This window comes from Neoarius graeffei, chromosome 2 (assembly GCF_027579695.1).
Source record: "Neoarius graeffei isolate fNeoGra1 chromosome 2, fNeoGra1.pri, whole genome shotgun sequence".
NCBI lineage: Eukaryota > Metazoa > Chordata > Actinopteri > Siluriformes > Ariidae > Neoarius > Neoarius graeffei.
The window spans coordinates 65,205,383-65,218,943 of NC_083570.1; positions in this window are offsets into that span (position 1 = coordinate 65,205,383).

Here is a 13,561-nt window from a genome sequence, read left to right on the forward strand (position 1 = left end):
GTTCACAGATAATGTTCTCTGGAAATATTCCTGAGCCCATTTTGTGATTTCCAATACAGAAGCATGCCTGTATGTGATGCAGTGCCGTCTAAGGGCCCGAAGATCACGGGCACCCAGTATGGTTTTCTGGCCTTGACCCTTACGCACAGAGATTCTTCCAGATTCTCTGAATCTTTTGATGATATTATGCACTATAGATGATGATATGTTCAAACTCTTTGCAATTTTACACTGTCAAACTCCTTTCTGATATTGCTCCACTATTTGTCGGCGCAGAATTAGGGGGATTGGTGATCCTCTTCCCATCTTTACTTCTGAGAGCCACTGCCACTCCAAGATGCTCTTTTTATACCCAGTCATGTTAATGACCTATTGCCAATTGACCTAATGAGTTGCAATTTGGTCCTCCAACTGTTCCTTTTTTGTACCTTTAACTTTTCCAACCTCTTATTGCCCCTGTCCCAACTTTTTTGAGATGTGTTGCTGTCATGAAAATTCAAATGAGCCAATATTTGGCATGAAATTCCAAAATGTCTCACTTTCGACATTTGATATGTTGTCTATGTTCTATTGTGAATACAATATCAGTTTTTGAGATTTGTAAATTATTGCATTCTGTTTTTATTTACAGTTTTTACTTTGTCCCAACGTTTTTGGAATCGGGGTTGTAGATTAGATTAGATTAGATTAGATTAGATTAGATTAGATTAGATTAGATTAGATTAGAGAGACTGTACTTAGTTCATGTTTATCTGAGAGTAACATGGTGACACTTTTAAACAAAGTTCTTAATTGGTCTTGGTAAATATAAAAGATAAAGTGCTTTACACTTAGAGATCTGCATGATCTAATGCACAAAGCATGCATAAACTTTGCTTAGATGTAGGAAACCCTATATTTCATTGAAAATAGTACAAGACAACATACCAAATGTTGAAACAGAAACTTAACTGCTTTTTGAAAAATATATGCTTATTTTGAATTTTGTACCAACAAACTTGTTTCAAAAATGTTGGGACGGGGCAACAAAAGACTGGAAAAGTTGTGTAATATAAAAAAAAAACTCCAGCTAATTAAGTTAATTGGTAACAGGTCAGTAACATGATTGGGTATAAAAAGAGCATCCCAGACAGGCGGAGTCTCTCAGAAGTAAAGATGGGGAGGGGTTCACTGCTTTGTGAAAGACTGCATGGGCAAACAGTGCAACAATTTAAGAATAATGTTCATCAGTGTAAAATTGCAAAAAATTTGGGGATCACATCATCTGTGGTACATAATATCATGAAAAGATTCAGAGAATCTGGAGGAATCTCTGTATGCAAGAGACAAGGCTGAAAACTGACATTGGATGCCTGCGATCTTTAGGATTTCAGGTGACACTGCATTAAAAGCAGACACGTGTCTGTAGTGGAAATCACTGTATGGGCCCAGGAACACTTCAGTAAACCATTGTCTGTGAAAACAGTTTGTAACTGCATTCACAAATGCAAGTTAAAACCAGATATAAACAATATCCAGAAACACCGCCACCTTCTCTGGCCCTGAGCTCTTTTATGATGGACTGAGGTGAAGTGGAAAATTGTCCTGTGGACTGACAAATCAAAATTAGAAAGTATTTTTGGAAAACATGGACACCATGTCCTCCAGGCTAAAGAGGAGAGGGACCATCTGGCTTGTTATCAGCAAACAGTTCAAAAGCCAGCATCTGTGATGGTATGAGGGTGTATTAGTGCACACGACACAGGTACCTTGTACATCTCGGAAGGCATCATTAATGCTGAATGATACAAACAGATTTTGGAGCAACATGCTGCCATCTAGACAAAATCTTTTTCAGGGAAGTACGTACGTACATACATACATACATACATACATACATACATACATACATACATACATACATACATACAATACCAAACTGTATTCTGCATGTATTACAACTACATGGCTCCATAGTAAAAGAGTCCTGGTGCTAAACTGGCCTGTCTGCAGTCCAGACCTGTCTCTCATTGAAAACATTTAGTGCATTATGAAATGTAAAATATGACAAAGGAAACCCTGAACTGTTGAGCAACTGAAATTGTATATCAGGCAAGTATGGGACAACATTTCTCTTTCAAAACTACAGCAATTGGTTTCCTCAGTTCCCAAACATTTACAGAGTGTTGTTAAAAGTAGAGGTGATGCAACACAGTGATAAACATGCCCCTGTCCCAACTTTTTTTGAAATGTTTTGCTGGCATCAAATTCAACATGAGCATATATTTTTCAAAAAACAAAATTTCTCAGTTTCAACGTTTGATATATTGGCTTTGTACTATTTTCAATGAAATATAGGGTTTCTATGATTTGCAAGTCTTCACATTCTATTTTTATTTACTTTATTTTATTTATTTTTTTCCAACTTTTTTGGAATTGGGGTTATAAATCTTAGACCTAAAACAAATTTGAACTAGACCAAAAAAAGTTATCCAGGAAACCTTAAAGACAAAGAGAGCACCATCTAAACATTTTGAACATGCGGCGTGAGAGATACCATCTCTTGAGATAGTCAGCCGTTAGTTAGGTTTTGGTTTCGTGCATATGGAGCACAATGTATAGAAGGTGATACTGGGTAATAATTTTACAAGAGCTTTAAATAGCAACCTTTACTTATTTTTCTATTTATGCAGCACAAGCATTGAAGTGAATGGCACGGAGGGTGTGTAATTACATCAATTTAAATGGACATTATTTTAGCCTGCGCTGAACAAGCCACTGGAGCAGAAAATTGTCCAGTTTCATCCACACTCACTATAAACACCTCAGGAAATATGATGATTCCCTCTTCATCTTTTCAGTAAATCCCTCAAGTGTATGCCCATTCTTGAGCACTCAGTGGTTTTGTATAAGTTTTAAAATACAACATAAATTGTCACCCTCTGGTTTTTGCCCTGACCATAAAAATAAAATGCATCCTACAAACAGTTGCATTTTTGGTTTCAACAGTTCCACTGGGCTTCTCAAAATAAACACTTAAGAATATTTTTAACTGACATTAATAGTATTCCCATGCATGCGTTTCTCGAATTATCATAGCATTTCAATTATGGGGCACATCTTACTACTGCATAATTAGAGGTAGCAATATTAGAATCAGCAGATTCTCCATCAGTATTTCTTTAGTTTACCATAAAGGGATTTTAACCTACAGCTCCTTACACCTCTTCTCCACTTTGCACCACCATGTGACTTTTTTTTTAAATTATGTGCACATTACAACGACTTATATTGAAAATTATACACTTTAAATGGTTACACTTTGAATAAAACAACTGTACCAAGAGACCTATTTTTAAAATTGCAGCAACACAGAGATTCTTCAGAAGTGTTATCGCTCATAAGAGTAATGTAACAAAAAAATGTAAGCAAATATCAGGTAGGATAATTGTGCTGCTTCTCCAGTGTGTGTGTGTGTGTGTGTGTGTGTGTGTGTGTGTTTGGACAGGAAGTGATAGCTTTGAAATATGGACAGGGCAGGACGGGAGACATTAGCATTTTAGCTGCAGTCATAAATCCGATGAAAAGAGGGAAGAGGAAAGGAACTGGAGATTGATAGACTTTACATTTAGTAACGACCAAGAGCAATAGCAATGTTTTATTCTGACCTTAGGGTCACCTTCCAGAGAGTAGGGAAGTGACCAAACACCAAGTTTAATATAGAAGTGACACAGGAGGGAGAAATTAAGAGGAGGCATGTGTGAATACCATCTAATGAGTTTCTCACAATGGAACTGGCAGCGATTGTGTGTTCATGGGTTTGACCTTGGTATTATGGTGAGCATAAACAGTAATGTAATGCCTCTTTCTTGATAGATATGTATTAGTCTGTTCATGTGCTGCATGCAGAAATCCACCTGACAATGATGGATCTTTGTATATTTCACACAGAGTGTGTACGTCTGAGGGGGGTGGACAGGTGTACTGTCTCCTGTGTGCATGTTAATAGAAATTGGAGGGGCTGAACACAAGAGCCTGTTTAAAAGTGGCTTAGTAAGGTGCTGAGGCACTGCAAACAGCCTGAACAGCTTCAATACACCTCGGCATAAACTCCAAAGGGTATTTGTTCAGTTGCTGTCTTGTTGATGGTGGTGGAAAATGCTAACACAACAGTGTAACACATCGCTCCAAAATCTCATGTGGCTGTGAAGCCCATAGTATATGATTACCATCATTTTCATCCTCATCAAAACATTCAGTGTGCCCTCATGCTCTGTGGATTGGGACATTGTCGGGGCGGATCGTATTAGTGGGGTAGCCAGGCTAAGCACCACCTGTTTTTCAAAGGTAAAAGAAAAATCATTATAAGGTTTCATATTTCGGGCACGGCGGCATGGTGGTGTAGTGGTTAGCGCTGTCGCCTCACAGCAAGAAGGTCCAGGTTCGAGCCCCGTGGCCGGCGAGGCCTTTCTATGTGGAGTTTGCATGTTCTCCCCGTGTCTGCGTGGGTTTCCTCCGGGTGCTCCGGTTTCCCCCACAGTCCAAAGACATGCAGGTTAGGTTAACTGGTGACTCTAAATTGACCGTAGGTGTGAATGTGAGTGTGAATGGTTGTCTGTGTCTATGTGTCAGCCCTGTGATGACCTGGCGACTTGTCCAGGGTGTACCCCGCCTTTCGCCCGTAGTCAGCTGGGATAGGCTCCAGCTTGCCTGCGACCCTGGAGAACAGGATAAAGCGGCTACAGATAATGAGATGAGAATGAGATATTTCGGGCACCCACATCATCTTATCTGGGGTTTACAAACATTTTAAAGAGCATCATTTGTGATATTTTTTTTTAACTGACTGTAACAGCAACACTAGCAGTTATGCAAAAAACCCAAACAGAATGATGTGAAGCGAAGCTGTGGGCTAACTGTAACAAGCCCAGTGCTGTAGGTTCATGCAACCAATCAGTGACTGCTGCATCATGTGACTGCACAGAGTGACACGCCCCCCTACTTTGCAGCTCGATGGGCTAATATAGTCTAGCCCATTTTGGTGACATTTCCATAATACATCACCATTAGGCATGTTATGGACTCAATCGCAGGTGTAATGAACATGAATGAAGGGGATTATTTACTTTGCCATTATTTTTCCACTAAAATATGTTTGGAGGAGAAGCTGAAAGTTGATAGACTGAGCACACATTGTTTGATCAAAGCACAAATTGCACAAAAGGACAGATGACAAAACCATAAACTTAATGTTTTTTGGTTTGAACAAAAGAGTTATAAATTTTCTGTGTTTCGTGTTTGTTATTCAGATGAAACACAGATCAGATTCAACTTCCAAAAGTTATATATTAACTTTTAGATTACGGGACCAGTCAAAAGTTTGGACACACCTTCTAATTCGGTGGTTTTTCATTACTTTTATTAATTAAAAGTCACTTCATGTCTTAAAGTAATGATGGATGTTGTTTCTCTTTACTTAGTTGAGCGGTTCTTGCCATAATATGGATTACTACAGTTGTGGAATAGGGCTATTTACTGCATTATTATTATTTAATATTTACTGTTTCATCTCAAACACATTAAGAAGGCAAGAAATTGCACTAATTAACTTTTGACGAGACACACCTGTTAATTGAAAAGCATTCCAGGTGACTACCTCATGAAGCTGGTTAAGGTAATGCCAATAGTGTGGAAAGCGTCATCAAGGGAAAAACTGGCTACTTTGAAGAATCTAAAATATGAGCCATATTACTGTATGTTTTTTTTTTTAAATACAATTTTTTGTTGACCACATAATTCCATAACGGCGGCACGGTGGTGTAGTGGTTAGCGCTGTCGCCTCACAGCAAGAAGGTTCTGAGTTCGAGCCCGGTGGCTAACGAGGGCCTTTCTGTGCGGAGTTTGCATGCTCTCTCCATGTCTGTATGGGTTTCCTCCGGGTGCTCCGGTTTCCCCCACAGTCCAAAGGCATGCAGGTTAGGTTAATTGTTGGCTCTAAATTGACCGTAGGTGTGAATGTGAGTGTGAATGGTTGTTTGTCTCTATGTGTCAGCCCTGTGATGATTTGGTGACTTGTCCAGGGTGTACCCCGCCTCTCATCCATAGTCAGTTGGAATAGGCTCCAGCTTGCCTGTGACCCTGCACAGGATAAGCGATTACGGAGAATGGATGGATGGACATAATTCCATATGTGTTATTTCATAGTTTTGATGACTTCAGTATTGTTCTACAAAGTAGAAAATAGTCAAAATACAGAAAAACCTGCGAATGAGTTGGTCTGTCCAAACTTTTGACTGGTAGTGTATATATTTTAGTGATATATATGATTCATTGCATCCCCAAAATGTTTTGAAATGTTTCATCATAGGATATAAGGCGATCATTCAAAATAATTTTGTACTGATTTGCAATGATCCTCCATTCTAAAGGGAAAAATGGACCATATTAGTCCATGCCAACATGCCCAAAAACTATTTACACAGGGTCAAGAAATCTGTGGAACATTCCCTGGACAAGACAAGTTGCATGCTCTGTGAGCCCGAGGATTTGTTATTCCTTTTTCAAGCTCTGCATTCAGATTTAACATTGAAGTCAATATGTGCAATGTGACTTCCAGGTAAGTCCATAAGAGTAAAGAGCAAGAAGCTGCGCTCTTGACTTTTGATCGGATATCAGATACACTTCCTGCCTAGCCCAGGATTGCACTGGTAAGACTGCCTAGAAGAGGGACTCGTTGCTTAAATGACAGGAGACTGGCTGTGTGGCACACATCTTAGTGCTCACGGTCCCTTTAACAGTCTGCACAAAGAAGCTGTCAATTCCCCCTCATGCTCACTCTCTCCGAGAGCAATCTATCCGTCAAGGTACGCAGGGAGTGCTCTGACAGTGCATTGACCTTGAGTGCTTCTCATTGATTTCCAGTACTGTCATACAGATGGGGGTAGTACAGAGGGGTTTCTTACATGGCTGCCTGCCTGTAGGTGTGATTGGGAACAGATTTCCGAAATTCCGATAAGGCTACACCTGCCCAGGATGATGGATCACCTTCCTCTATCCCATCAATCCTCACCTGCGGGCAAAAGGGTGACACCTGTGTGAAATTTATCATCATAAACGACATCTCCATATCCAACCAATAACAGCACTTGATTTGTAAACAAAACTCCGCCCACTGAGTTTGCCAAAAAATGTCTTGTAAGAAGAGATTTGAAAGGTGACTCTCCTGTTGAAGTCAGTATGTGTAAGTCAGTAAAATCTAAAGCCATATTAAAAGTTTATCATTTAGCGTTTGACTAACTGCTCTTCCCAATTCTTCTCATTCTTTGGCTATGACGGATAATAAACCATTTTTCATGCAGTGTATATTTAACAGGGTTTATTAATGTCCCATCCATCCACCCAAAAAAAGCAAGGAAAGCATAAAGGAGAGTCATGTGGCCCTGAATGCACTAATTTAATTAATTTCCACATCTCCCCTCTCAAGATTTTATGGATAGTTAAGAACCTTCTGTTATTTTTATGACTTCAGGAAGTCAAGTGTGAGCTATCTTACACTGAGTCAATTCTTTCTACTTAACCATTGATGATTAACCAATGGCAAAATTAATAGTCTGTAAAGAGCGCCAAAACAGTACTGCATGGTTCTAATATCTCAAAGAAAGATCAGGGTAATTTTTTTTTTCAACTAGGCCACTTTGTCTTCCATAAGCACAATCTCTCTGGCAAATCTTTCTGGTGCTTACTGTTCCTGCCAAAACAGATCACATACAGTACAATACTGTGTTCAGAATTGTACTCAAAGCCTTACTATGACTCACAGTTATTGGTTGTAATAATCCCTCTTCTTCTTCTTCTCTCCATCTCATTAGCCACAAGAACTAAAGAGCTTAAAGCACACAAGCCAATCAACAATAAGACACCACAATACAACAGTCCTTAGAATACATGATGCTTTTTGTGTGTATTTTCTTGCCTTTCCTTGTGTTGCCTTCTTTACTTTCTCAAAGCCCCAAATGGATTAGGTATCATCAAAGTCTAAGAAGTGTTTCCAAGTGATTTTCATAAACAGCACATTGTTCTCCTATAAGTAGAACTTGGAATCACAGTTATGTGCTGGGTTTTGATGTGGCTTTTTTTAGACAATGCACTGTGCATACGAAGCAGCATTACCCAGATGTACAGAGAAGTTGTTTAATCAGTTGAGAAGATGAGTAAGGCCATTGTGCTCTCTGATTTTCCTGCATTTAAGGGCAGACAAATTCTCGGCTCTGAGAAGTCTTATTAGTGCTTACCACTGTGATTTGAAACTCTTAAATTAGTACAGATTCTGAAGTAACCAGGTTTATTCTTAGCACTAACTGAGAGCCAGGGAAGTTTTGGTGGTTTGAGGACCATCCATCCATCCATCCATCCATCCATCCATCCATCCATCCATCCATTATCTGTAGCCGCTTTATCCTGTTCTACAGGGTCGCAGGCAAGCTGGAGCCTATCCCAGCTGACTATGGGCGAGAGGCGGGGTACACCCTGGACAAGTGACAGGGCTGGTTTGAGGACTAATCTGAACATAATTTATAATCATTCATCCATCCATTATCTCTAGCCGCTTATCCTGTTCTACAGGGTCGCAGGCAAACTGGAGCCTATCCCAGCTGACTACAGGCGAGAGGCCGGGTACACCCTGGACAAGTCGCCAGGTTATCGCAGGGCTGGTTTGAGGACTAATCTGAACATAATTTATAATCATTAATTCATAAGTAATGCCACAAAATACTTTGACATTATCTCAGATTGTGGTGTGATCTTTGTAGCCTGTGCTACTCAAGGCAAATGTCTTTGCGAATACATTTTTTATTCCGCTGCCATCAGCTTTACAGTACCTGTTGAAAATACTCAATGACCAACGTGTGTGTGTGTGTGTGTGTGTGTGTGTGTGTGTGTGTGTGTGCGCGCGCGCACGTGCATGTATGTGGTTTGTGTCTGAAAGAGAACATGCTGCCATATTTCTTCATGAGAGCAACCACTTCCAGCTGAATCCAGCTCTGGAATGGCCTGTCAGGGGAAATGAGAACAAGTAGTTCAGTACTGTGCAGGACACAAATCCTTTAACCGTCAACATGCTTCCTAACACTAAAGCGTGCTCCTAAACAAACTCTTCCAGGCTGGACAACTCCTCATGTTACACATTTCAAAATGCCTTTACAGACTGATAGTCTTAGCATCTACTGTTGTTCCATGTCATATCATGAAAAAAACATTCATATTATTTCTTCTCATTATCAGAAGTGTTCGTTAAATAGGACACCCTTTTCCACAGAAATACAAAACCAATGGAAACATTTGTCTACAAATGTTTGTGTCCCCAAAAATTTAAATATTAAAAGAACAATTACTGTTTTCCAGCTTAATCTTTACCTTCTGTGCTTGTCGCATGTAAACTACGGGTTTTAAAACTAGGGGTCAAGAGATTTACAAATGGGATTGTGAGATAAACTCACAATATCATCTTTTTTCATTTATTTATTTTACAAATTAATATTAGAAATATTGAAGATGGATTCCCTGTATTAATATTTTGCTAATATGTTGCTGGAAGTCACATTCAGACAAGCCACATTTAAATTATTGGGGTATTTGTCATTTTAGTCTCCTGACACACTGCACTTGTGTAGTTCAGCAATAAAAACAGACAAATCTCCTAATTCATCAAGCTCCACTAAACAAACTAGCATTGTGTCTCAAATCCCATGTACAGTTCTAGACCATTATTGAGTATCATTCCTAGTACTAATGCTAGTACCAGTCTTCTGGATTTTCTAGATTATACCCTTTTTTTAAAATGTAAGATCTTCTTGATCAAATAGTGTTTGATTTGAGATGCATCCCATGACAGTAATCACAATGGCAGTAGAAGGTTTTAAAGAGAGACAGAGCTCGTCAGTCTGTTTAACATCTCATCTCATCTCATTATCTCTAGCCGCTTTATCCTGTTCTACAGGGTCGCAGGCAAGCTGGAGCCTATCCCAGCTGACTACGGGCGAAAGGCGGGGTACACCCTGGACAAGTCGCCAGGTCATCACAGGGCTGACACATAGACACAGACAAACATTCACACTCACATTCACACCTACGGTCAATTTAGAGTCACCAGTTAACCTAACCTGCATGTCTTTGGACTGTGGGGGAAACCGGAGCACCCAGAGGAAACCCACGCGGACACGGGGAAAACATGCAAACTCCGCACAGAAAGGCCCTCGCCGGCCACAGGGCTCGAACCCGGACCTTCTTGCTGTGAGGCGACAGCGCTAACCATTACACCACCGTGCCGCCCCTGTTTAACATCAATACACTTAAAATCACTAAAACTTTTACAGTGCTATCTAGTGAAGAATGATTTTAAAACATAAAAATATCAGGGTGGTGATGGCTTGGGGTCATAGAAAACTCATAATGTCCAACTTGGAACCTCTGATATAGATGATAATATCAGGAGGATTTTGTCACATCTCCTTGTACTGAGAAAAGAGCAGAAAAGCTCAGTTATTATTGATGACAAGTTCAATTCTGTCAAAAAGTAAAAACAAAAAATATATGACGATATAATGAGAAGTTAAGCTTACAAATTTATGTTCTAACAATTAAGGTTATTTAATTAAGAAGAAATTAATATGGATGTTTTTTGAACTGGTTATTCAAATGGTAATACATTTTACAATTGGCAATTCAATATGCAAAGAAGAAATGCAATCCTCAGTTCAGCTTGAGCCGTTTATCCATCAGGGTCACAGGGGGGAAGGTGGAACTGATCCCAGCTGACTTTGGGTGAGAGGTGGGGTACACCCTGGGCAGGTTGCCAATCTATTGCTGAGCTAACACAGAGACGAACAGCCATTCATACTCACATCAATAATTTAGAGTAGCCAGTTGACCTAATCCACATTTCTTTGGAATGTATGACAAAACCAGAAATCCATGCTGGCATGAGGAGAACATGCAAACTCCACACACGAGGCCCCAGTCAGCCATGAGGTTTGAACCCAGGACCTTCTTGCTGTGAGGCCACAGTGCTAACCACTGCACCATTGTGCTGCTTCCAGTTTGAATTATTTTGATTAAAATTTAAAATAAAATTTCAATGAATTGCATTCGTTATTGCTATGTTGTTTTTTTTGCTTCTTTATTCTAATGGCAATGCATAAACAGCAAAACGGTACCACAGTCTATTGCCTTGCAAGTCACCATGCTCTTTTGGTGTCAAAATTCAATTAAGAATGCAATCTGTTAGTCCTCTCATCAGGGCAGATCTTCAGTTAGGATGTCATATCTTCATTTAGTGATGTGGTCAAGGTAAATCCATTCCAACAAATCCATCCAAGTATGGCAAAATCAGCAGCATAGTTCCTCTGAGAGGCCGCCAAGACTTTCGAGGAGCAGAATAGATTAAGGCTGAAGGACACGGACATCCGCAGAAGTATACTTCGGCCCTTGCCTATGTCAGATACTGGGACATCGGCTTATGGAGTGAGTGAAGAAGAAACCTTTATTTGTCACATGCACACTTCAAGCACAGTGAAATTCATCCTCTGCATTTAACCCATCTGAAGCAGTGAACACATGCACACACACTCAGAGCAGTGGGCAGCCACACTACAGCGCCCGGGGAGCAGTCAGAAGTTAGGTGCCTTGCTCAAGGGCACCTCAACCCAAGGCCACCCCACATCAACCTAACTGCATGTCTTTGGATTGTGGGGGAAACCGGAACACCCAGAGGAAACCCACGCAGACACAGGGAGAACATGCAAACTCCACACAGAAAGGCCCTCGCCGGCCGCTGGGTTCGAACCCGGAACCTTCTTGCTGTGAGGCAACCGTGCTAACCACTACACCACCGTGCTGCCCAGGCGGGACTTGGGTCATACCTTTAATCTGCCATGTTGCCATAATGTGTTGCAGCCTGCAAAATTGGCACACCTCAGGTATGCCCTGTTCTGTGTTGTGGTATCTGACTCCACTGACACCATTCAGCAGGTCTCATGATATCCCTCTCATGCTTCCATTCTCTCTGCCCTTCCTCTATGCATTCTGCCATCATCCCCTGCATCCCGCATTGACAGAGGAGTAATTTGAACTCCATCTCCCAGGGGTCCACTCCTTTACTTCCTGCTCCTCGAATAAGCAGTGTATTGATTAGATATCAGCCGGTAATTGGGCTGCAATCTCTCTCTCTCTCTCTCTCTCTCTCTCTCTCTCTCTCTCTCGCCCCTGAGATGTATGACGGCTGTGACAGGGAATGGATACCCCCACTGATCCTGGTAAATAGTCTGTTGGACAAAATGTCTTCCCTAAACAGTTGTCATGTCAGGCTCAGGCCTTTTTTCTCTCTCCCTGTGAACGCAAAGTTACACATCTTTAGGGTAGCCTTGATGAAAAGCCTATATGTAAAGACGTACATAATATAGTTATTAGGGCTGTTTAAAATGTGTTACATTGTGATTGATTTATATTTGGACCACAAGCTTTACCATCATAAATATTGTGTGAACATTAATGCTGGAAGGTGATCTGTACTTCGGTGTTTTTGTGTTATTTTTGTTTCATGTGCTGGATGTTTTGTCTATCTTGTCCTGCTGGTTGCCATGTGCCTTTTTTAAACCTGTTTCTGATTGGATGATTGATTCTTGCAGTTTCTGATTGATTACTTATCATTCTACCTCCTGTGCAAACCACTGGCCATGCTGTGTCTCACATCATCTCAGCTCTGTCTTGTAGCTCCCTTCTTTCCCTTTGATTATTGCCTGTGTATTTCCCTTTGCCTCTTCATGACCCAATTGTGCTTTGCCATTTTGAATTTGATTTACTGATATAGCTACCAAGTGGGTTTCCTCCGGGTGCTCCGGTTTCCCCCACAGTCCAAAGACATGCAGGTTAGGTTAACTGGTGACTCTAAATTGACCGTAGGTGTGAATGTGAGTGTGAATGGTTGTCTGTGTCTATGTGTCAGCCCTGTGATGACCTGGCGACTTGTCTAGGGTGTACCCTGCCTTTCGCCCGTAGTCAGCTGGGATAGGCTCCAGCTTGCCTCCGACCCTGTACAGGATAAGCGGCTACAGATAACGGATGGATGGGTGGATGGATGGATGGATATAGCTACCAGCTAGTTAAAACACACTTATCAATAGATATGTTGTAAAATAGTGGGAAAGATAATATATCTGTATTTTTTCTGTATTCTTTGTTTGGATAGATGAGGTAGAACATTTGCTGTATGGTCATTTGGGCCTGGTTGAGTGTCATAGAAAACTTCTCCCATTTGAGAAAATGAAACCTAAACACAATTGTAGTCTGCCACTCTTTTATTGGCTTGATGTGGACTGGGTCGTAACACTGGGTAAGGTTTTGGTATTCACAGCAGCAGAAAAGCAATGAAAGCAGATAATCAGAGAGAAGGAATGTGTGATTTCTTCCCAGAGTCTCTCAGGCAGAACAGACACAACATGACAAAGCCACCATTTACCTCCCAGAAAAATGGCTTTCAAAGCCACCACTGCTCCGTGGCTCTCCTTCAAAGCCACATTTGACAAGG